At 41.1% G+C, this 22,026-nt stretch overlaps 1 long non-coding RNA gene across 1 annotated transcript; it reads right to left on the reverse strand.

Annotated features, from left to right (window-relative positions):
• Window positions 1–997: 997 nt before the first annotated feature.
• LOC121667268 lies at window positions 998–14,497 on the reverse strand. Its single transcript, XR_006016999.1, has 3 exons — window positions 14,242–14,497; window positions 11,541–11,543; window positions 998–1,009 (listed from the first exon to the last, which is right to left on the reverse strand). It is a non-coding gene; the product is annotated as an uncharacterized LOC121667268 (long non-coding RNA).
• Between the last annotated feature and the right edge of the window lie 7,529 nt (window positions 14,498–22,026).

The raw sequence follows: 22,026 nt of genomic DNA on the forward strand, positions 1-22,026 counted from the left end.
GGAAAAGCCTGTGCAAGAGGCACTGAAGACAATGGCATAAATCAAGGGTAATGTTAACGACCTTTACAAATCATTCAAAAATTGTTAAGAAATGTGATCTTTTGCTGTGGGATATTTTCTGTGGCGTGTTTCCACTTAGCACACAGATTGTGTTCTATACCCAGACATATGCAGTTCTCTTGATGTGCATTTCCTAAGAAGCCCCATGCTGAGGCCAGAGCTTTGTTTAGCTCAGAGACAGTTCCACCAGCAAAAGCTCTGCTTCACCTTATGCAGTACATTGCACTAGAAATTTGCTCAGGAATACACCAATATGATTGTTCAAGGACAACTGTCTCTAACTTCCTTGTAGCTGAAACCTCATGCCACATCATCTAAATTTTACTTCCTTACCCCATTGTTCTTCAACATTTTTAACTGATAGATCACCTAACCTTTCTGAAATAGACACACACAACTGTGTGTCTTAAGCAGCAGGCAAGAGACCTGAGCACTGCTTTGTCATGCATGTAAACAAAATGTTATTACTGTATTAAATTGTGTTTTATTTCAAAAGTAGAAACAAGTAAGTATAGAATTCAACAACAACAACAAAAAACCAAACAAATAAACAAAAGAAAGGTGACAGTTGGTCTGGAATGCCAGAGGATACCCACAGCAATCATTAACTCCCAACTTCCTTCAGGGCACTCGCTGTTTCTTTGATTGCAATATTTTTATAGATTATCTTCTCCTGCCTTACTATTAACATTTGATTTATAGAAATGGGATAAGTAACACTGCAGATGTACTAACAAGCTTCCAATGAGAGATAGAAAATACAGATAGCATCTGGAATTAGATGGGAGTGGGGAGAAGGGTTTAAGCCAATCAGAGAGATGGGGAAAGAGAGACAATTATAAACAATACGCATTTGCTTAAGGAAGGCCCATACTGGTGCCTTGCAGTCATTGAGTTGTTCAGCAGACAGCACTATGGCTCCACAGTTTTCAGGACATGTTGGCTTGTGCTTCCACCAAGAGGAAGAATTAGTGTCCTCAGGGGAAATTCCTGAGGCTGCAGCCTATAAATCATATTAGTTTGTACAAAATGCCAGGTTCAATTCCTGGGATTCCTGGGGACCTTGGAGGCAAGTCAGGTCTACTGTGACATAAAGTGTACATTGTAACACGCAGCGTACATCTGGCATGTTAGCAGAGAGAGCACACATTTGAAATCTCTATGGGGAAAGGGAATCCTTTGCAATTTTTCACGCCAAATGGGCACCAGATTCCCTGCTTCTATTTATAAAAGCAAGTACTATAATTTTGTTCCCTTTTTGCTCAGGAAGGAAAGAAGTCAAAAGTGCTGTCACTTGGGCTATAGACTACTTCTTCATTTGTTTGAAAACGGTCACAAATGCCCGTTTTTTTTGCCCCTCTGCATTTCTTGTTATGGGGGACTGTGAAGAAGAAACAAACCCTTGAAACAGCAGTTTTATTCCCGGAAAAAAGCATTATCATTATTCATTTGTTACTTGAAAAGGAAGCAGCATGGAGCAAAGCTGAGCTGCTGTAGCATTTATTACATGACTATCTGTGAACTGCAAGTGGGAAAGGGGAACACATTGTGCAAAATGTCTGCTTTTCCTTTCTCTTTCATTATACCTGTGCAAAATTAGAGAGGACTCAAACTCTGTGCAGAAAGGAAAATGCTTCTGAAATGATTCTAAAATATACACATACTTAAGCAGTTCTATGACTGCTTTGGTTTTTGTCCTTTCTGAAGCTCAGAAGGCAAGATCTAAGACTGCATATTCAAAATAAACAAAAAATTGCAAAAGAATGTGAAAGAGAAACAAATATTTATACAAGGGGGAATTCTGAGGTCTGATACAGGTGTAAATACATCTGCAAGGCAAATAACTGACTCTACTAAAGCTTAACATTCTCTGTACTGGAGGCACATATTCTTAACTACTAAGTTTCTCAAAAAGTGCTATAATAGGTCATACCACTAAAATTGACAATTTCCCTGTACCTGGAAGTTATATAGCTATACTTACTAAGTAAGCTGTGAATTTACCCATTCATTTTCATTAATTACATTGATTCTTTAAAATGCGACTTTGCTAATCACTAGCTACTAGTGATAATTTTTGTCTGGTGAGTATTTTGAGAGCCATTTTCCTCCAAGTGAAAGAGGGGTTTAAAAATAATCAGTAATTTAAAGAATGGTATTAAAATTCCAGTAAAAAAAAAAAAAGCAGAAGATGTATATTGCAAGGTATTTATATGATCATGCACTAGAAACTGAAAACTAGAGCCAGTTATTTTTTGAATGGAGCATTGCCAGAGAAATTGGAGTCAAGGGGTGAGCAGCAGTAGCTGCTATGACCATTCCTGTTGTGGGAAGCTACCAAACACTACTCTACAATACCTGAGGATATATGAATCTGTCATTCAAAGAGAAATGCTGCAAATGCTTCAACCTCTAGGCCTTTTCAAAGTAATTAAATATCTGTTACAGTTAATATTCCATTATTTTAGTAAAAAAGGATAAAAGGTGAGAATTTAATTCTTCTTATTAATTGGGGACATATGTAATATGTAAGGTCAGGGATATAGACAAGTCAAAACATTAAGAATGGCTTTTGTACTACTTAATAAGAGTAGAATAAACTTTTGCTTTACATCAGAGAAGCAGAGGAGCAGTAGCACCATCAAAAGGTCTAGTTAAACAGCTAAGGGTAATGCCAGCTGAAATTTCAATAGAGAAGGTATCTTGTATGCAGCTGTGTATGTTGGAATTTTGATATTCACATTTTCTGTTTCTTGAACAAATTCAGGCTTAGGTAAGTAGGTTCTGCCACCTTGGCATTTTTCATTTACTTGAAACTGACTGCCCTATATTCTTTAGTTTATCTATTAAATTGTACAAGCTGCTGAAAACTGTTAAACTGCAGCTACTTGTGGTTGAATGATAGTTATAATATAAGCGAGGAAGCAACACCCACTAGAGTTATGGCTGAGCTTTGATTTCCAACCCCCACATGTATCCAGTAAATTAACCTCAAATGATTGAACTCAGCTTAAATGAAGTAGGATCTGTGTTGATAAAGGTCAAACACCGTCTCTCTTTCTTCTGTTTAAGTTTGAAGTCTTTCATCTGAGTTTTTAGCACAGGCACCGTAACTAACTTGCCATTTTCTGTTGACATGGATTCTTCAACATTTTAATCTGGTGGCATTTTTTAATAATTTATTTCTACTACTAAATGGCATAAACAACACAGGAGAGAGGTATATATGTATTTGGCAGAGATACTTTTAAAATAGAGAACAACGAAAATTAAAAATGTTCTGTATTTGTTGCAAACTGGGTCTCACTTGATGAAGCCGTATTTCAATAATGTGGTAATTTTCACAGCAATTCTTGTTCTTTGACAACCAACTCATCCCAAGATCTAAACACATGCAAAGGCTTAGCACACTGATATATGAGTGTCTTTGAAATATGGCATCAATGTCAACCTTGCTGCATGTGCAAAGCATCACTGAATGTGTTATTCCCTCTCAGAGTAAACAGAGAAACAAGTACCTAGAGAAACTTTCTTCTAATCAGCTAAATGACCTTCTGAACTTCAAAATAGTGGCTCAATTTTTTTAATACTGCTATGAGCCAGCAAGATTTCCCATGTGGCCCATGTATATGCATTCTCCTTGATGCCAACATCCCTCTTTAGACTGAAAGCATATACCATTTTGACATACAAATAGGTTTCCTGCTTTCCTTAATCCTCCTAATGGATTACTCTGAGACTATTATAATGGGCTAATTTTCAGTATTGTTCCACAGACTTAGCAGACTGTATGCTATGATCTGAATCAATCTGATTCATTTATCTGATTTGTTCATTAATAATACAAATATTCAGCTAATCCTTGCATTTTATGATTAAATAAATTATTTGTGACTTTGCAAAAAGTAACTACTATTTTAATTAAATCAATAAAAGGATGGTTAGAATTATTAATGTTTTAATAGAATATTTAATAATGTCTCCATCAGTGACAGAGACAGGAGGATCAAATGCACCCTCAGCAAATTTGCAGATGACTGAGCTGTGTAGTGCAGTTGCCACTCCTGAGGAATGAGATGCCATCCAGAGGGACCTGGAGAAGCTCGAGAAGTGGGTCCATGAGAACCTCACAAAGTTTAACAAGACCAAGTGCAAGGTGCTGCACCTGGGTCAGGGCAACCCCTGGTACCAGCACAGACTGGGGATGAACAGATGGAGAGCAGCTCTGGGGAGAAGGACTTGGGGGTGCTGGTGGATGACAGGCTAGACATGACCCAGCCATGTGACATTTACCTAAATTTGATTAAATTAGCTTAAATATTTTCAGGTACTTAAACATAAAGAACCTTGTAAAGAAGTATCCCAAGACTACTTTGAGCAGAAAATCTAAATTAGTGTCTACTCCTTGACATACTGCTATAAAAAAACAAGGGTAATATGTGCATATCACCTTCTTTAACTCACAAAGAATAAAACTTTGATCTTGAATGAAAAATGGCTATGATATTTTCATATGATCTACTTGAAAAGTATTGATAGAAATGATGGAGAGCACATCTTCAACATTGCACTGGTAAATCTGAAGCAAATCCATTATGAACCTTTTGAATACTCATGTATATCACTCTTATGGCTGTATACAAATTAAACACTAATAAAATTGAAATTTGCTTCCAAAACTGCTGGCAAAAAGTAAGAAATTACCAATGTGCTGCAGCGGTGGTTGAAAAAATTACACAAAATTGCCTTTAAGCATGTTAACCTGAACAGTTGCAAGTTACCACTCAAACATTCACACAATAAAGGCAGCTGCAGGTGCTCTCATGGACTAATGTTTCAATTTTTGTCACTAATTTTTGCTGTATGTCTTTATCTGTTACACATCTTATCTGTAATAGCAGCCTGTGCTGCTTGATGTAATAATTTTGACCTTTTGTCTACATAATTAAGGAGATGGTCCAACCAATGTGTGTGTCCTCTTCAGACAAGAGCAATATGCTCTTCTTCCTCAAAGTTGCAGATGGATGGGGATAGGGAATCCAGTATGAGGAACTGTGGACAAATAGGAATGTTAAATAAGTAATTTACATCATAGACTTCCATTATTCTCCCATAATAATTTCACATAATAATTTATTTTCTATTTTGAAAACAGCACATTACATCTTGTGACATAGATGCTTCTAGAGAGGTATGCATTACCAATAAAACAAAAAGAAAATGTTCCTGAGTTTGCAGCTCACTGTTCTTCCTCCCCATCCTTGCTGAAACATGTCAAGTTTCTCTGCAACATCATTACATAAAAATCCAAAACTCAATGATACATTTTAAAAGGGATCGTGAAGAAGAAACTCTATATGTTCTATATCTGGCATTAACAGCAAACTGTTCTGGCTAACATAGAATATTTTTACAAGCAGATCTGAATACAGCAGATTCACAAATAATGACTGTTAAATATTTCTAAATAAATTCCTGAATCACAGAATGGTTGAGGCTGGAACTATGGAGATTGTCTTGTCCAAATTCTGTAATCAAGCAGGCACAGGACCATGTCCCCATGGCTTTTGGATATCTCCAGGGAAGGAGGCTGCAGAACTTCCCTAGGCAACCTTTTCTCATACTCAGTCATCTTCAAAATGAAAAAGTGTTTTCTGATGTTCAGGAGTATTTCAGATTTCAGTCCACTGTATCTTGCCCTGTCCATTAAAGAGGAAGTAATAGTCTTCAGAAAATCAAATAGATGTAAGCTGGTATATTTACTTTGTTGTAGGGTCCAACTCAAATATGTAGCTCAGGAGAATCCCTGGAAAAACATTAGGTTCTTCTCAGAAAAAGAAAGACATGAATCTTATAATTCATGCTGAAAAATTATCAGTAGTGCCAACCACTCTTGATGAAGAGGTTGTCATTTTACATGCCTTTAACTCCAAAGGAGTGAAGTATTGCCTTTAGTCAAAAACAAAAATCATCTTTCTTCCAAAATTTAGCCTTCAAACACAAAAGTCTTAGTATCAGCTATCACAAATATTTAATGGTAGTGCAGTGAGTAGGACCCAGTGTTTCTAATTCTCTTTTGAACTTTGTTGAATGTGCTGCTCTTTGAATTACCACTACAGATAATTATTTTCCATTTCCAGCATTACCATTTCTTAAAATATAAATTATTTAATTGTTCCTTCCATCTTGACAGGTGGAAGGCAATAGCTACATCATAGTGTTGCAGAACTAAGTCAGTGTGCCTGCTCTGGTGCTGTCCCAGAAGGCAGCTTCCATCTTCTGGCACCAGCCCTGGAGATGTGGTGGTGGTGCCATAGCATGCAGAACATTGGCAGTAGCATTTGTTGACAGTGACAGTGCAGGATTGGTACGAAAAGGGCAGTCTGGCAGGGGAGCTGCCAAGTGAAATAAGGAAAGGACACACAAGGGGTAGGGGCTGCCCACGGTGATGGAGGGTGGCTGCTTTGGACTGCAGTTACGGAAGCCACCAGACCACAGCACACTCCTGTCCTCGCATTCCTCTGCCACTGAGCTGTACAGCTGCCAATAATCTACAGGATAGATAAGAATGCACCAACCCCTATACTGTAGTGCTCTCACAGGGAGCTGAAGCCTCCTAAATCCTTGGGCAAAGAGATCTCTTTGCCTTTATTTCACTGGGGCTGAGCTGCTAGCAGGACCTCTAGTGAGCTAATGGCCATGTCAGAGTGGGTGGAATGCTGGTGGCAGCCAGCACAGTTCCCTCAAGATTGGTGTGTCTTGGCCATCACAGAGGCATGTAATGGACAGCTTTGGTATGAGGCTGGAAGAGCCATGGGCACAGTGGCACGGGTGGCTGGCAGCATCAGAGGGTGGTTGCTTCAGCTGGTGGCTCTCTGTCTGTCTGTGTCTCTCTCTCCTGTCTGTGATAGCTGAAGCCCTGGACAGAAACATGAGCAGATCTTCTGTCCTCTTCTTCCTTCGCCACTCAGCCAAGGAGTGTTGCAACTTTCTGCAGGGATATTTACCTAACCATAAAGAAACACCTTATCCTGTGCCTCTACATCTTGCCTAGTATGCTGTGATAGATAGCATCATGGTCCTACAGGAAGCTGGAAGGTCCCCAGAGCTGTGGACAGAAGATATTCTCCAGCATCCACATTCTTTCTTGCTTCACAGAGTGAAAAAAAGTTTTTAAACACAAATTTTCTGACTCAGTAAGCCGTTTCTCCTGAACCTAATTTCCCTGAAGGCTAGTGTATCTATTCTGCCACAACCAATAAAGTAAAATAATACGTGGCTGTGAGATTCTTCATTCAAAAAAGACTGAAACCGCTATACAAACACTTCATACATTTATTCTAGATGTGTGTATATACATTATTTCACAATGCAAGTGAAACTGAGTAATGGTAAGAGCAGGTAAATTTTGGAACCAAAACTAGATTTGAATGAACCACAATACTAAACTCCTAAATTGTGCTATAACTGCACTAAATGTATGATCTAAAAAAAAACCTGAAAAAGGGACTTCTCATTAATTCAAAGATTCAAGCACAGAGAAGACAAAAATGTTACATATAAGCAAAAGCTGAATTTCTTATTCACGAGTTAAGTAAATTAGCAAACAAACAAAATTTCATCAGAGCTGAATTATGGTGTAATGCGTACATGAAATTGGAAGACATTTGACAAGAACCATATAAATTAACATAATGTATCTTAGTATTAGACAATCTCTAACAGTATGTAATCCAGTTTCCACTTACTAATGCCATCTTTGAACAATGGGGGTTTTTATGTTCAGCAGGAATGTTCAGAATTATGTTAATGAACTCAATTATTTCACCTAAAGAATTCAGAAGAAAACAAATTGCCACTGTATATTTATTATGCTTTTTTTGATTTTATACAATAAATGACAGTACTCCTGACAGCTTCCATGCTAGAAGTCTCTTTTACTGGAAAAAAGATGAAGTTCAAATATTGAGTCAGTGAGCCAAAAGTGAAGTAAAAGAGCCCCATTTTGTTATTTTTTCTTTTCCTTCACCCTATAGTCCTATTTGCTGCACCTGTTGTTTACACTCGTAGAGTAATGACTGACTATCTGTAGGTTCAATATAAAGTCAGAAATTCCATTCTCAGAATTTGAACTAAATTAAAATTCATACTATGGCTAGGAAAGGGAGATGTTCAATCACTTCCAAAAATAGAGTTTGGATAAGTTTTAGATAATTTTTAAAGACGTTGATTTTCTAATACCTCTTAATGGAATTCACAACATTTAATATTAGTGCTAGGTTACTTTTAATTTCCCTGCATTCCTGTCCTTGCCCAGTTCCCCCTCAGTGGTTTTAAAAGTTAAATTTCATTTGTCATCTTTTGTACCAAAACTTGTAGATAGAAATGATTTAGTACTAATCTAATTCAATTAAATTCATTAGAACAAGGATGACCCTTGAGATTCCTATCGCTATTCTTAAAGTGTAAAATGCAAGGCATTCCTATAAATATTAATTAAGCTGATGTAGGAATTAAAGCGTTCTGAGCATAACAACAATGAATACGGTTCAAGAATATTAATCTAAGTTTTTAAATAATCACAAACCAGACAACGTCAAAAATTAATTTTGTCTTTTAATTTGTTTTCACTGGATTTTTGTGCATACAATTTTTTCTTTTGGCTATTACTATATTTTATGAATTCTCATTTGAGAAACTTCTTCTAAAACTTAGTAGTAACAAGGACCTGAGAACAATTATTAGATTAATTATTACTTATATTCAATGTAATTATTTAGTATTGACTTCAGGAGAATTTAAACCCAGTTTTACCCAGCATCCCAGTTCTAACCACTTTCACATAAATAAATAACCAAAACCTCTGTTCCAAACAGTTCATAGATTATGGCACCAATGATGTTACTAATGCCATATTAAGATGATTTGTGCTAGTTTTTTTCTTCTGTAACTGCTACATGGCAGCATATAAAATGCTACTGATGCAGTGCTAGGGACAGCAAAGAAAAAACCAAATTTCAGCCACTGAAATCTATGAGCAGTGGCAACACTGCCCCAAACACATCAATAATTTACTCAGATACAATAGCTTGTTCTGAATGTAGAAATGGTCAAAAAATCTACTGCTGAACTGAAAACAAAAAGACAATATATTCTAATTTCACAGGATTATTTTGCCAATTTGAAGAAATAAGCAAAAAAAATGCTTCTCCTCAGACCAGATGAGAAAATATTCTTCCTTTGAAACTATAACCCCATCTAGTGGGACTTCTTTTTAATAGCTGATAGGATTTGATCTTTTCATTACTCTGAGTATTTTGTGTTAGCAAAGACCATCAAATAAAAATGGGAGATTCCCAGGTTTTGTCTGCACCAGATCTCTCCTTAGAAGATTCTATTTTTGCTACTTTTATGACTAGCTCATCAATTGCAAAGGGTTGGCACATGCAGAGAGCTATCTACTGTATTACCTGGATGAGCTCTGAAAAAAGCTTAGTGCAAGACTGTGGAAAAAATATGGTTTATGAGATGTAATTGATTACAAGTAGAAAAGTACAGTGTAGAAAGAGTATTGGTCAGTTGTCCCTAGAGCACTTAGCCTGCCTGAATTTCCTTCAAAGTCGTCCTCCCTCATAGAAATTAATAAACTACAAGGGGACCTAAGAGCATAAAATAATGTAATTGTACTGTAGTGAATGTTGGGGACTAGGCTATGATGAATGTGAGCAAAATCATAATGAATTCTTGCAGTGCACACAACTAAATTGCAGTATGAACATATTCCACTGTTTTTGTTCTTTGTCTTTAATAACACAAAGAAATTGAAGAGTAAAGATGGCTCATCAGCTCTAAATTCTTCTCACTAGGAACTATGATGTATAGAGAACGGAGAGAGTGGAGGGTGTTTCTGGTCCCTAGTATTTATAGTTCATCACATTATTGTAACATATAGCTCAGACTCAAAGCAGAAACCATGGCAAGTGACTGCCCTGCAGAATAAGCTGGCCCACCTCCTGCACACACTATTGTGTCATTGATAGAAACCCTCCTGTAGTTTTATTGACAGCTCACTGAGTTAGGCTATCTTCATCTTGGCACCCTGCCATGATGGAGCGCTCTCACAAGCTGCAAAGATTGCTTTCACAAACTTTGTTGACCCAAACATCATCATCTTCTCCATTCCAATGATTCTGTAATCTCTGGTATTTATTTGATCAGTAATAATGGTCATCAGCCCTAACATACAATTTCTCACCAATTTTCAAAAGACTATATCCAGTGAAACAAATGGGGCAGTTATATTTCTGTCAGACCAGCAGCTGCATACTTGGAAAGTTGGTCAGACAGTGCAAGTGTGGTCTCTGTTTCAAAGGCTCTGAGTCTGTAAGACTGCCAAGACTTGAGACTTAAGACTGAAGAGCAGGTATGTAGAGAGCTACACCAAACTTCCACCTATCCTTGTTCTGAGACAACAGTGTACACTTACGCAAATAGAAGAAAAAACAAGCAACATCAGAGGCACTCCTGACAAACTCCCCCACCTTTGTGCAGCCAACAGCTTGGAAGACTTTGTACTGGTTAATAGCTCTTAATAGAGTTTTATTCCACAAATTTCTGTAATTGTCTTTTAAACCACTTGTATTTTTTTAACTAAAATATCCTGTAGAAATGAGTTTCATGATTTAGTGACAATTTGACTGGAAAAACACTTCCTTCTGTTGGTTTTAAACTTGTTCCTTGATAATCCCATTTAATGCCTCCTTTTCCTGTCTAAGAGAATATCAAGCAATGACAGCACTTTCTCCATGCCGCTCAGCATTTTGTAACTGCTATTGTATCATTCCCTTCCCTCTGTTATCTCTCATGTACAAAAGCCATTCCCTGACTCTTTTGTCAATTACTTCCTTTTTGAGATGGGGATGACAACAGCATAAAGACTTCATGGATTCGTGACATACCGTAGTATTTTCAAATTCTTTCTCATCTAGCTAATTCCTAATATTTTCAAAATGTGTATTTTCATTTTTGAACACTTTTGAGCATTCAGAATCACAGAATTGTTAGGGTTGGAAAGGACCTTTGGAGGTCATCTAGTCCAACCGCCCTGCAAAAGCAGGGTCACCTAGAGAAGGTTACAGAGGAATACGTCTAAGTGGATTTGGAATGTCTCCAGAGAGGGAGATTATCACCTCTTGGGCAGCTTGTTCCAAGTGCTCTGCCAACCTCAATGTGAAGAATTTCTTCCTCATGTTGAGGTAAAACTTGTTGTGTTTTTGTTTAAGGCCATTGCTCCATGCCCCGTCACTGCACACCACTAAAAAGTCTGGCACCATCCTCTTGACACCTGCCTTTGAGATATTTATATGCATTAACGAGATGACCTCTCAGTCCTCTGTAGGCTAAACAAGCCCAGCTCTGATGTAGCAACTAAGGCATGGACTCAGACCAGCAGGGAATCTGAGATATTTATTCAAAGAAACGAGCTGGTTTTATACACTTCTTCAAGACACAGTACCACTCCCATGCCCTCAGACCCTTAGTTCCTAATATGGTATTTTTCACCAAGTGACCTATCACACATTGCCATGTCAGTAACACACTTTCTTAATGTCCTGATATGGGGGTGATCACATGCTGTTCAGGTGTCTGTCAGCTTCTGGCAGGCTCCTCTCTGCAGGGCTCTGCTGAGTGGCATTTCCTCCCCCCAAGGTCAGGTAGAGACATGCCTCTCTGTGCTGCCATGGCATTCTGCAGGTGTGTCTCACAGCCCGAAGCTCAATTCTATCTGCTCTCTCCCCACACAGCTCCTGCAGTCTCTTTTCATAACAGAGATGCTCCAGACCCCAAATCATCTTTGTGGCCTCCAGTGGACTCTCTCTAGTAGTTCCATGTCTCTCTTTTACTGAGGAGCCCAGAACTGGACACAGCACTCCAGATGTGGCCTCACTAGGGCCAAGTAGAGGGGCAGGATCACCTCCTTTGGCCTGCAGTAAGGAAAGAGTTAATGACATTTGTAGTATATGCCTTAAACAAACACTTGGTTGTAAAACCTATTGCAGAAAACGTCAGCAGTCCCTAAGCACAACCAGCAAAAGAAAAAATGTTTCAGCTCTGTCTTTGCCTAGGCAGGACAGAAACCGACACTTTTCATTGCAATGTTCTACTGCTGTATGTTACATAACTGCCAGAGTAGACCTCAATGACCATTGAATTAAGACTCGAGCATGCGTGATAGCCAAAGCCATTCATCCTCTCCCTCTAATGCTAATGAGGAACTGAGAATTGCTCATGATAATGAGGAACTGAGAATTGCTCCTACTAATGAGGAACTTAAAGCCACTTTAAGTTCCTTTGCTTCTTGTGCAAATAAGGTACTGTATAAAATTACTCAGGGAGTGAACCAGGGGGTGGGTACCTAGCACCAGATGAAGCCCAGTGCACTGAATGACTAATGGGATAATCCTGCATCCATGGTGGTAACCATCTTCTACCTGCACTATCTCTCTCCTCCTCCTCTCTCTCTCTTTTTGTTATTCAAGCAATTTTGCAAAATAAAGCCTGTACTGTTGAACTGATGATGTTGGATATTTGGTCTTGTTTGCACCTTAAATTGGGCAGAGGACTTTAACATCCATTGAATCATTACACCTGCTGGCCACGCTCTTTCTGACGCAGCCCAGGATGCCATTGGTCCTCCTGGCCATAAGGGCACTGCCAGGTCACAGTCAACTTGTGACCTACCAAGACTCCCAAGTCCTTTTCTGCAGACAGCCCTTTCTGCAGAGCTGCTCTTTTCTGCAGAGCTGCTAGCACTTGGGGTTATTCCTCCACAGGCACAGGACCCTACACTTGCCGTTGTTGAAGCTCCTCAGGTTTCTCTCCACCCAACTCTCCAACCTATTAAGGTCCTGCTGAGCGGCAGCATAACCTTGAGTTGTGCCACTTTCCCTAGTTTCATATCATCAAACTTGCTGAGGGTACATTCTATCCCCTCGTCCAGGTTGTTGATAAATAAGTTGAATAAGATTGGACTCAGTATTGATCCCAGGGGAAAACTAAAGAAGAGAGGGCTTCGGTGGATCGATGCTGCATTTGTTCCTACTGGGTCTCTCGTGGACCGCTTAGGCAGCACTCTCCCAGCACCTACATGTGCACACAATCTCACCTTCGCAGGTGGTTGCGAACAGCCGCTCACACACACAGTATGCATGAACCGGAGACAAAGAGGTGAGAGGGTTCTTTGCATGCAATTCCGAGGCGTTTGATGGCAACACCCCGAAGGGAACAGAGTCAAGAAAAAGAACAACTACTGAAAGCCCGCACCCGTTTTATCCCGAAAACTCCCAAAGGCGGGCAGAACATCCAAAACCAATAGTCTGAGGGCTAGGGGGCAGAGACAAGGCTGAGTGACATAACAGAGGCCAATGGAAAAAGGGATGGGAGGGGGAGAGGGCCAGTGACCAGCAGAATCTAGACAAAGGGAGAACTTTCTAGCACAGTGTTGCAAGGAGAGACCACTTTTAAGGCAACTTGAGGGGTGTAAAGTGGACTTAGCCACTGCAACAGAAAACCACTGACTGCAGGCCTCCAACTGCATTGTACTCCACTGATCACGACCCTCTGAGCTCTGCCATTCAGCCAGTTCTTGATCCACCTCACTGTCCATTCGTCTAACACACATTTTCTGATCTTACCTAAGAGGATGTTACAGGAGACACTGTCAAAAGCTCTGCTGAAGTCAAGGCAGACTACATCCACTGCTCTCCCCTTGTCAATCCATCTGCCATGTCATCATCGAAGGCTATCAGATTTGGTAAAACATAATTTCCCCTCGGTGAATCCGTGCAGTTCTTAGGTTCCCAGTAAGACCAATGTGAATCTGTATATTTTTAACTATTCCGCAATATTTAAAAAAACCCAAAAAACTGTACCTGAAAAGCCAACCCAAGAGCAAACCACACACACGGACATTTCAACTTCCAGCCTGCAAGAGTTCACTGGCCGTGCCCTTGCTGGCTATAAGCTCTTCTTACACAGGATGCCCCAAATGGCAGTAAGAGCCATGCACAGCCTCCTGGGATGGGATGGGATGGGATGGGATGGGATGGGCAGCTGGGTGAATCAGCAACTCTAAAGCAGCACAGCTCGCCAGCTGCCATAGCACCATCACCTCACTCGCACACAGGGAGTTTCCCAGTGATACTGAAATCAGCCAGAAAGAAAATTTCTAACACAGTTTTGAGTATTAGAAAGCAGGAATTCTTTATTACAGTGTGCTGGTCACTTGGGGGATCCTTCCGCCATTTGAGTGCCACAAGTGTAGGATGAGCAGAGATTTTATCATACACACATTACATACTCATTAGTTATCCCCACTTCCTTGACTTTATATGACAAAGTCACACTCATTATTGGAAATCCTTATATGATTCTCTGGGATCTGTCTTCAATGTCCAGTGTCCATTTTAGGCAGCTGTTCCTTGACCCCCTGCTTTTAAGCACAATATCATTGTTTCACATAACTCCTACGTTGTCAGCCTTACAGAGCTAAGCTGGCATCCTGCTAGCATTTTTCATGACTCCTGTTTCCCTAAGTTACATCCTTTATTTAATTCTCCAAAGCTGTGCAGTTGTGTCCTGTGGTACTTGATAAAAGTAAAGGTTGTTCTGCTATTCTTGTCAGGTGAGTAAAATGCTGTTCTACTGTCCTTATCACCAGCAGACAGGTCAATCTGACCTGGTGCTTGTGCTGCCCTTGTTTTATTCTCTCTCTCTCTGCTAGGACAGTTCACAGGTTGAAGGCAGCAACTTTATTTTGATCTCTGTGTAACAGCATAAGGTCTCTGAAACCAGAAGACTTAGCTATTGGAAGCAGTTTCCTGTATAAATGTAAAAACTGAATTGGAAGGAAAAGGGAGATTTCTGTCTCTTTTCTGTATTAAAATAAGAGGGAAGATGTGTGGCAACACGTGTCCAAATACATGTATTAAACCTCTGCAAATTCTTCAATGAATGTTATACACGACATAACACCAACAAAATTTTTAAAACAGGTAATTGAAGTAATAAAAAATCATACTTCTTTTTACATATAAAGCATTGTGCTCTACATGACAGTTACCAATTTCCACCTCCAAAAATCACTACTTTCAAGTTGAGAATATTTGAGCTGAATCTCCTCTTACCCTCACGAAAACAATTGCAGTGAATCCAATCACAGTGCAACTTTATGTCTGCCTACCCAGGCACATAGTTCCCACTGAATGCCATAGGAATTGGACATGCTCAGAGACAGGCCATACGCAGCTTCGTCAACTTGGCTACAACCACAGTTGTACTGTGCGTCTCAAACAAGCATGAAAATCTTTGAGAGAAAAAGGTTTCTTTTGCATGGGCTCCAATTTCCATTAATCACAGGTAAATCAGTTTTCCTGTCCTTCTTCAAAGAGTACAAGGCCTGTAGATTTCTATTTGTTGTCTGCTCACTTGTGTCTACATACTTGTTAGATTATTTCTGAAACCAAAACCATTCACTGCCTAAAATGAATGTTCTTTATGGTTAATACATGTAAGAATGCAGGTTTTCATTACAAAAACTTCAATATTTTTATAAGGTGCTCCAAATAATGTTGGTAAAGCCCCTCCATAAAGTAAGATAGCAGCAGTCAAGTTTCCCAGCAGCCAAGTTGCACAGTGCAAAAGGTCATCCTGTTCATCTTGAACCTTTGCACTTCTAAAAGTAGCTGGTAGCATGATTTCCTATTCAAGATGGCATGATCTCCTATACTGTGAAAATGACAAATATGGAACTTTGGTGATTTTGATGAATTGGGTGCCATGGCAACTGTTATCAGACACCGTGTCTAGGGTTTAGTGCCATGGAACACCTGCACTGGGAGTGGCTGCTGGGGTCAGCTGCCAGGGCTTTGTAAAGCCTGGAGATCACTGTGATACCGTAGGGCCTTGACCTGGCTGTGAGGATATTGAAGGAACACAGAGGCCTGGGATACCCACTCTAGGGGGAGCAGTTCCTTCAGGAGACAGCATCTTACCTGGGTGCCCCTGTGAGGTCTGTGGCAGAGGATGCCAAAGACAGCAATGGAGGTCCTTTTGGAGAACACGAGCTTCCAGCCTTGCAGAACACTGCCAAGCCTGCAGATGAAAGTTCTGCAGAGGTGGGAGAGGAGCAGCTGGACAGTCTGGAGAAGGAGGTCCTGCAGCAGGAGGTTGAGGACCAGCTTGCCTCCCTGCCATGGTCTTGGCAGCTCGATTACAGATCCAGGCAGGTGAGTGCCGAGGAAAAGATGGGATGGCATGGGAAAGGGGAATGAGCCTTCCACTTCCTGGAGCCAGCTGTGGTGCCACATGGCTGCAGTCCCATCATCTCCTGTCCCAGCAGCCACCATGGCCAGGTCCCCAGCAGACTTTTGCTGGTGGGAGCTAGACAAACTGTACAAATTGATGCCATGATGATTTTTTGCCTTTTCTTTAATATAGCTTTTTATACCCTTTTATATAGCTTTTATGTATCCTCAGGGCTTTTAGCATGCATACCTGTAATTCCTTAAGCCTGAAAATTTAGCATAGTCCTGATATTCCGTTAAGCCAGGAGACCAAACATCCTCACAGGAGGCCTCGCAGTCTGCGCCAGAAAGTCCCACACTATCCTGAGAAACCAAGGTCTTCTCTAGAACACATCCTGTAAACTAAGATAAGCCATCCAGGGGGGAATTCCTTGGGATGGGAGGATACCACACTATTCATTTAAGCTTCTCACTGGGGAATCTTTGATAGATACGCTAATTTGCAAGGTCTATAAACTGTATACGTGATCTATTGTGTGTGTACCTTTTGGTGTGCATTTCGGAGCATTCCACCTGGACGAAGTGGTGCACCTTAAGGATCCTTAAATACCAAGGTAAAAACCCCTTTTCCCTTAAACCATGTTTGGTTCTTAATTTTAAGACCAGGGAAAGGCAACAAAATGTCAGAGTCACAGAATAGCTGGAAATGACATCTGGAGGTCATCTAGTCCAACCGCCCTGCAAAGGCAGGGTCACCTAGAGAAGGTTACAGAGGAATGTGTCCAAGTGTATTTAGAATGTCTCCGGAGAGGGAGACTCTATGACCAGGGCAGCCTCTTCCAAGTGCTCTGCCACCCTCAATGTAAAGAACATGAAGAACTCTTCAATAATTCCTCCCTCTCTCCTTTCCCATCTGCCAGGTGAACACATTTCTCGACCTTAGGCAGCCAGAGCAGACAGGCCTGGAGGGGACAGAGGCCATCCCAAGCATGCAGAAGGTGCTGGAGCATGTTGAAGCCCATGTCTCTAGTGAGCCAGAGACCTTGGCCGAGGAAGAGGACTGGGAATGCAATATTGACAAAGAGCTGTCCCATGAGATGTGTGAAGAGGACCAACAATGTCCAGCGCCCTTGGAGAGGTGGGAAGACTACAGCAAAAGCCAGGTGTCCTGAGATGTGTTGAAAGACCACAGTGGCCAAGACCTGTTTCAACATGAAGATGATGAGGGCACAGCAGCATCAGGAGAGAGTCAGAAGTGCTGCAGAAGGCAAGGTCAGCCCAAGTTCTGGTTAATAGATCCTTTGGGGTGGATTATGACACTGATGAAACGACAGTGAATGATTGGTGTTTGTAAATATACACATGTAGGGTTTATTATAGAACAATTTGGTTGCAAAGGAAAACAGGTATGTAGCAGTTTTTCTTGGTATTATCTCTAGTAATATAACAAGAAAGCATTGCAATATGAAAATGCAACATCATCACCCAAGGAAATGCAAAAGCGAAAAGAAAGAGAAAATACAAGAGTGTGAAGAACAAAAAAAGAAGAGAAAGCACAACAGTGTGAAGCTCTCACCACCGATAGGCCCTGCACCAAGACTTGGTTGCTGAGCAATCTTGGTCAAAGTTGTGGTTGCAGAACTGATCTGTTGGGTGGTGGGGAAAATACCAAAGAAGTGGTGGGGAAAAATCCCCAGGAAGATCTGCAGAACACAAAATCTGTTTGGTTTATAGTCAGGTTCAGGTGGGAATGCCCAGGTGCCCAGGTATCTCCCCTGAGGCAGGGAGCTTCACACTGGATGATGTCATTTTGTGGATCATTGGACACTTTGGGTGCCCTTGACACCTTCTGAGAAAACACAGCTACCCAAGACGACACAGGTGTCCAAGACAACACAGGTGCCCACCACATCAGGGCAGCTGAGTCAGTTATGGCCCATTATGACCCATCAGCCATATGACCCTCAGGACACATGTGAATGTGTACTTGGGGAGATGGTGGTGGGGGTGGTGGGAGAGGGGAGAGGAAGGCATGTGTGTGGAGAGATGGGGCAGATGGTGGTTTGTGCAAGGGAGGACAACCTAGCAGGACAAGAGGCATCATCCTGTCTCCATAGGATTATGTCCTATCTCACTCATAGCCTATCAGTCACTCTGTCTTATCACATCAGAGGTTAGCCATTACACACTCAAAAGCTCAATTCCTCCATCTTCAAGCCAGGCTTCAACAAAGCTCCCTGGTCTCCACAAACGGGGAATGTTTTGAGTCATTATCCAGTGGCTTCAGTTCAGTTTAGTTCATTCTCCCACAGAGAAGCAATCAGCAACCCTCAGAGCACATCCCTGCCCTGGGTGGTCACAGGGACGCCAAGGATGACCCAGCCATATCCAAGAGTCGAGCGTTGCCCAAGCAAGGGCAGGCCTGGCCTGGCTGTCCCAGAGAGCAGCATCCAGGTCAGGCCAGCAGCATCACGCACACGAACACTGGCCATGAGCCATCTCTACCACTCCCTGGGAAGACCCCTCAGTGCCATCCAGCCTCCTGGCATTAACACCCTGCCATGACAGCAGGAACGCTCCTGACGTTCAGGAGGTCACTTGGGGCTGTGTGTAGGGCATTTGTTGGTGCCTGTGGTCCACGGGAGCAGCAGTGCCTGGCTGCCAGCGCCATGCCCAAAGCCTGGAGATAACTGCTCTGAACAGCAGCAGTGTCCATCTGAGAGAGCAGCACAGGGAGGCATGGCAGGGGTGGATGTAGGGACAGCACCTCAGGCATCCAGCTGTTCCAAGGGCATCCCCCTTGGATACTCTTGGCCACGGTTTATTGATATCAACATATGATTCACCTTCAATTGCGAATTTTGTTAATCCTGGACTTTGTTCTGCTTCTTAGAAATATTTTGTTCAAACAGTGTTGCAGATGGTTCACACTTAAAAAAACCTCTCTAAACTATGCAAAAAAAAAAAAAGATTAGATCTGGTTCATATTTTTACCATGAATATTTTGTCAATATTTTATACTTTTTCTTCAATAAAACAGGCAATTTAACTCTATTAACTACAAAAAATGAATTAAAATACAAAAAACTTGCAGGTACCTAAGCTGAGATAAAGTACAGTTTTAAATTTCAGAGGATATTTTTATTATCTCTAAGCAGGTAATTAGTTACTGCCAGGTGTAAGAATTATCTCAGAAAACTATAGAGTTTCTAGTATCTTTTTAAAGGAGAAATAGCTAACTTAGAGATCTACAAACCCAATCACTAATTACAATTCTTTTCGCCCAGATGTCCTATCTTCATTTACCAACACTTTCAGCTGACATTCCAACAGTCACTCAAGTTCATTGTATTTTTACAACTCTTTATAGTTTTGATCAAGCTGAATAGTATTCTCTAATAAACTCTATATCTTCATTACTAATGACCCCTCCAGATAGCTCAGAAATATTGCTTAGAATATTTTAAAAAGCATAGAGCACAGAACTGAGAGGAACTGTACTAGTAACATCTCTTCATAAATTGAGTATTCATTCCTTCACTTTGTTTTCACTTATTTGGATAACCAGTTCCTAATAAGGTTTATACATGTAGCTCAGCATGTGAACAAAACTGTTCTAACTTTAAATTCTGTATGCAACAAGGACATAATGACATAAAGTAGTGGTCTATTAAGCCCAAGTCAATAGCCATTACAGCTGACCATTTGATATTTGCTTGTATATGAAGTGGATTAAAAATTTCAGTGATATATGTAAGTAATTTAATGGTGAAATTTTCAAAATACAATGATGAATTAAAGCAATACATTTTACATTAACCTCATGTGGTGAACAGGTTTTTGGCTGATACACCAAGCTTATAAATTCATACCTTTCTGACTGAGGAATCTGTTTGAATTTTTAAAATTCTCATTATTTGGAAGCCTGTTAATAAAAAAAAAGATAGCAACAAAACCCAACACTGAAAACTGTACAGGATAAAGTCCCTTGGCTTTCAAGTCAGTAGAAAAATCATTAAGTCTTGAAAAGAGCAAAAACATTACTGTATTTCATGATGACTATTTTTGAAGAAATGAAACATTTTGTAAGAGCTTCTAGGAGACCAGAACAAAAAAAAAGGTGGAAAGTAAGCATGAAATTCTACACACAACTGGCTTGGGCTGCCAAGGAAATGTAAAGAATATGTATTTATTTACTAATCCCTATATAACAAGAAAGAAAACTTGGTGTATCCATTTAGTTCATAGTAACCAGCGTTCCTCCTGAAATAGTGATTTCTTTAAATAAAATAGAGCTTTAAAAGAAGTTCATATAAAGAAAAGCTTTTAAGTCAGTGCACACTACTTCGATAAAAAAGAATGTTTGTTAAATTACTCAATAACGAACCATAAAAGGTAAATTTCACAACGCACCACATTTAGGAGGTATATAGACTACAGCAAACAGCATTTTAAAGTAACCTTTACTGTTCTAGCAAACTGAAAAGTTCTGATCCTGTAACCAGCTTGGTACTTAGCAGAGAACAGTTGAGGAACCAGGAAAAGCAGCAGCTTGACTCCAGTAGCACATCCAGATGGAAGGATGTGTTACTGCCTGTCCTTCTGCAGGATATGAAAGCTTCTTGTTGCTGGCCGTGAGGGGACGTTTTGAGCTCTCTGGTGAAAAGCTTATTCCGGATGGGCAACTGGTCAGCTGTATGGATGTTACAGTGTCTGTCAGTAGCTACAGTCTTTACTGTCAGCACCATGCTGCCTCAAAGCACTCTGTTTGTGCGCACCTGGTGCACTGGGGAGGTAACCAGTTCTGCTTCTAGTGATGAACCTGGGACACTGCTAACAACAACCAGCTGGTCTTGCAGTACTTCAGTGAGAGAAAACTGAGCTTGCCATTACATCCGCCCGGCGACAGAGGACCAAGGGCTTCAGAAAGGTTTAGCTGAGCGACACAGAACGGTAGTTTGGAAGAGATTCACCTTGTGGATCAGCAATAGTGTGTCCAGCAGGACCTGGGCAATGACTGTCCCCTGTACTCAGCACTGGTAAGGTCACACCTCGAATCCTGTGTCCAGTTCTGAGCCCATCAGTTCAAGGACATTGAGGTGCTGGAGCATGTCCAGAGAAGTGCAACAGAGCTGGTAAAGTGTCTGGAGCACAAGTCCTGTAAGTAATGGTTGAGCAAGCTGGGGTTGCTTAGCCTGGAGAAAACGAGGCTCAGGGCTGACCTTATCCGTCTCTACAGCTGCCAGAAAGGAGGTATAGCCAGGTGGGGGCCAGCCTCTTTCCCAGGCAACCAGTGACAGGACAGGACGACACAATCTTAAACTGTGCGGGAAAGGTTTAGATTGGACATGAGGAAGAATATCTTCACAGAAGGGGTGACTAGACATTGGAATGGGCTGCCCAGGAAGGGGGTAGAGTCACTGTCCCTGAAAGTGTTTAAGGAGAGATTGTATGTGGTGCTTAGCGCCATGATCTAGTTGACAAGGTGGTGTTCGGTCGTAGGTTGGACTCGATGAGCTCAGAAGCCCCTTCCAACCTCAGGAAGCCAGTGATTCCCGGAGGAAAACTGACGGCCGCGCCCGCCTCCGTTCGAACCCGCCTCAGGGGCGGGGGCGGTTTGGCGCGAGGGGGGCGGGGCCGCGCGGTCACGTGAGCCCGGCGT

Source organism: Corvus kubaryi, unplaced genomic scaffold (assembly GCF_017639235.1).
Source record: "Corvus kubaryi isolate FWS band 111438036 unplaced genomic scaffold, C.kubaryi_AGA036_p1.0 37357, whole genome shotgun sequence".
NCBI classification, from domain to species: domain Eukaryota; kingdom Metazoa; phylum Chordata; class Aves; order Passeriformes; family Corvidae; genus Corvus; species Corvus kubaryi.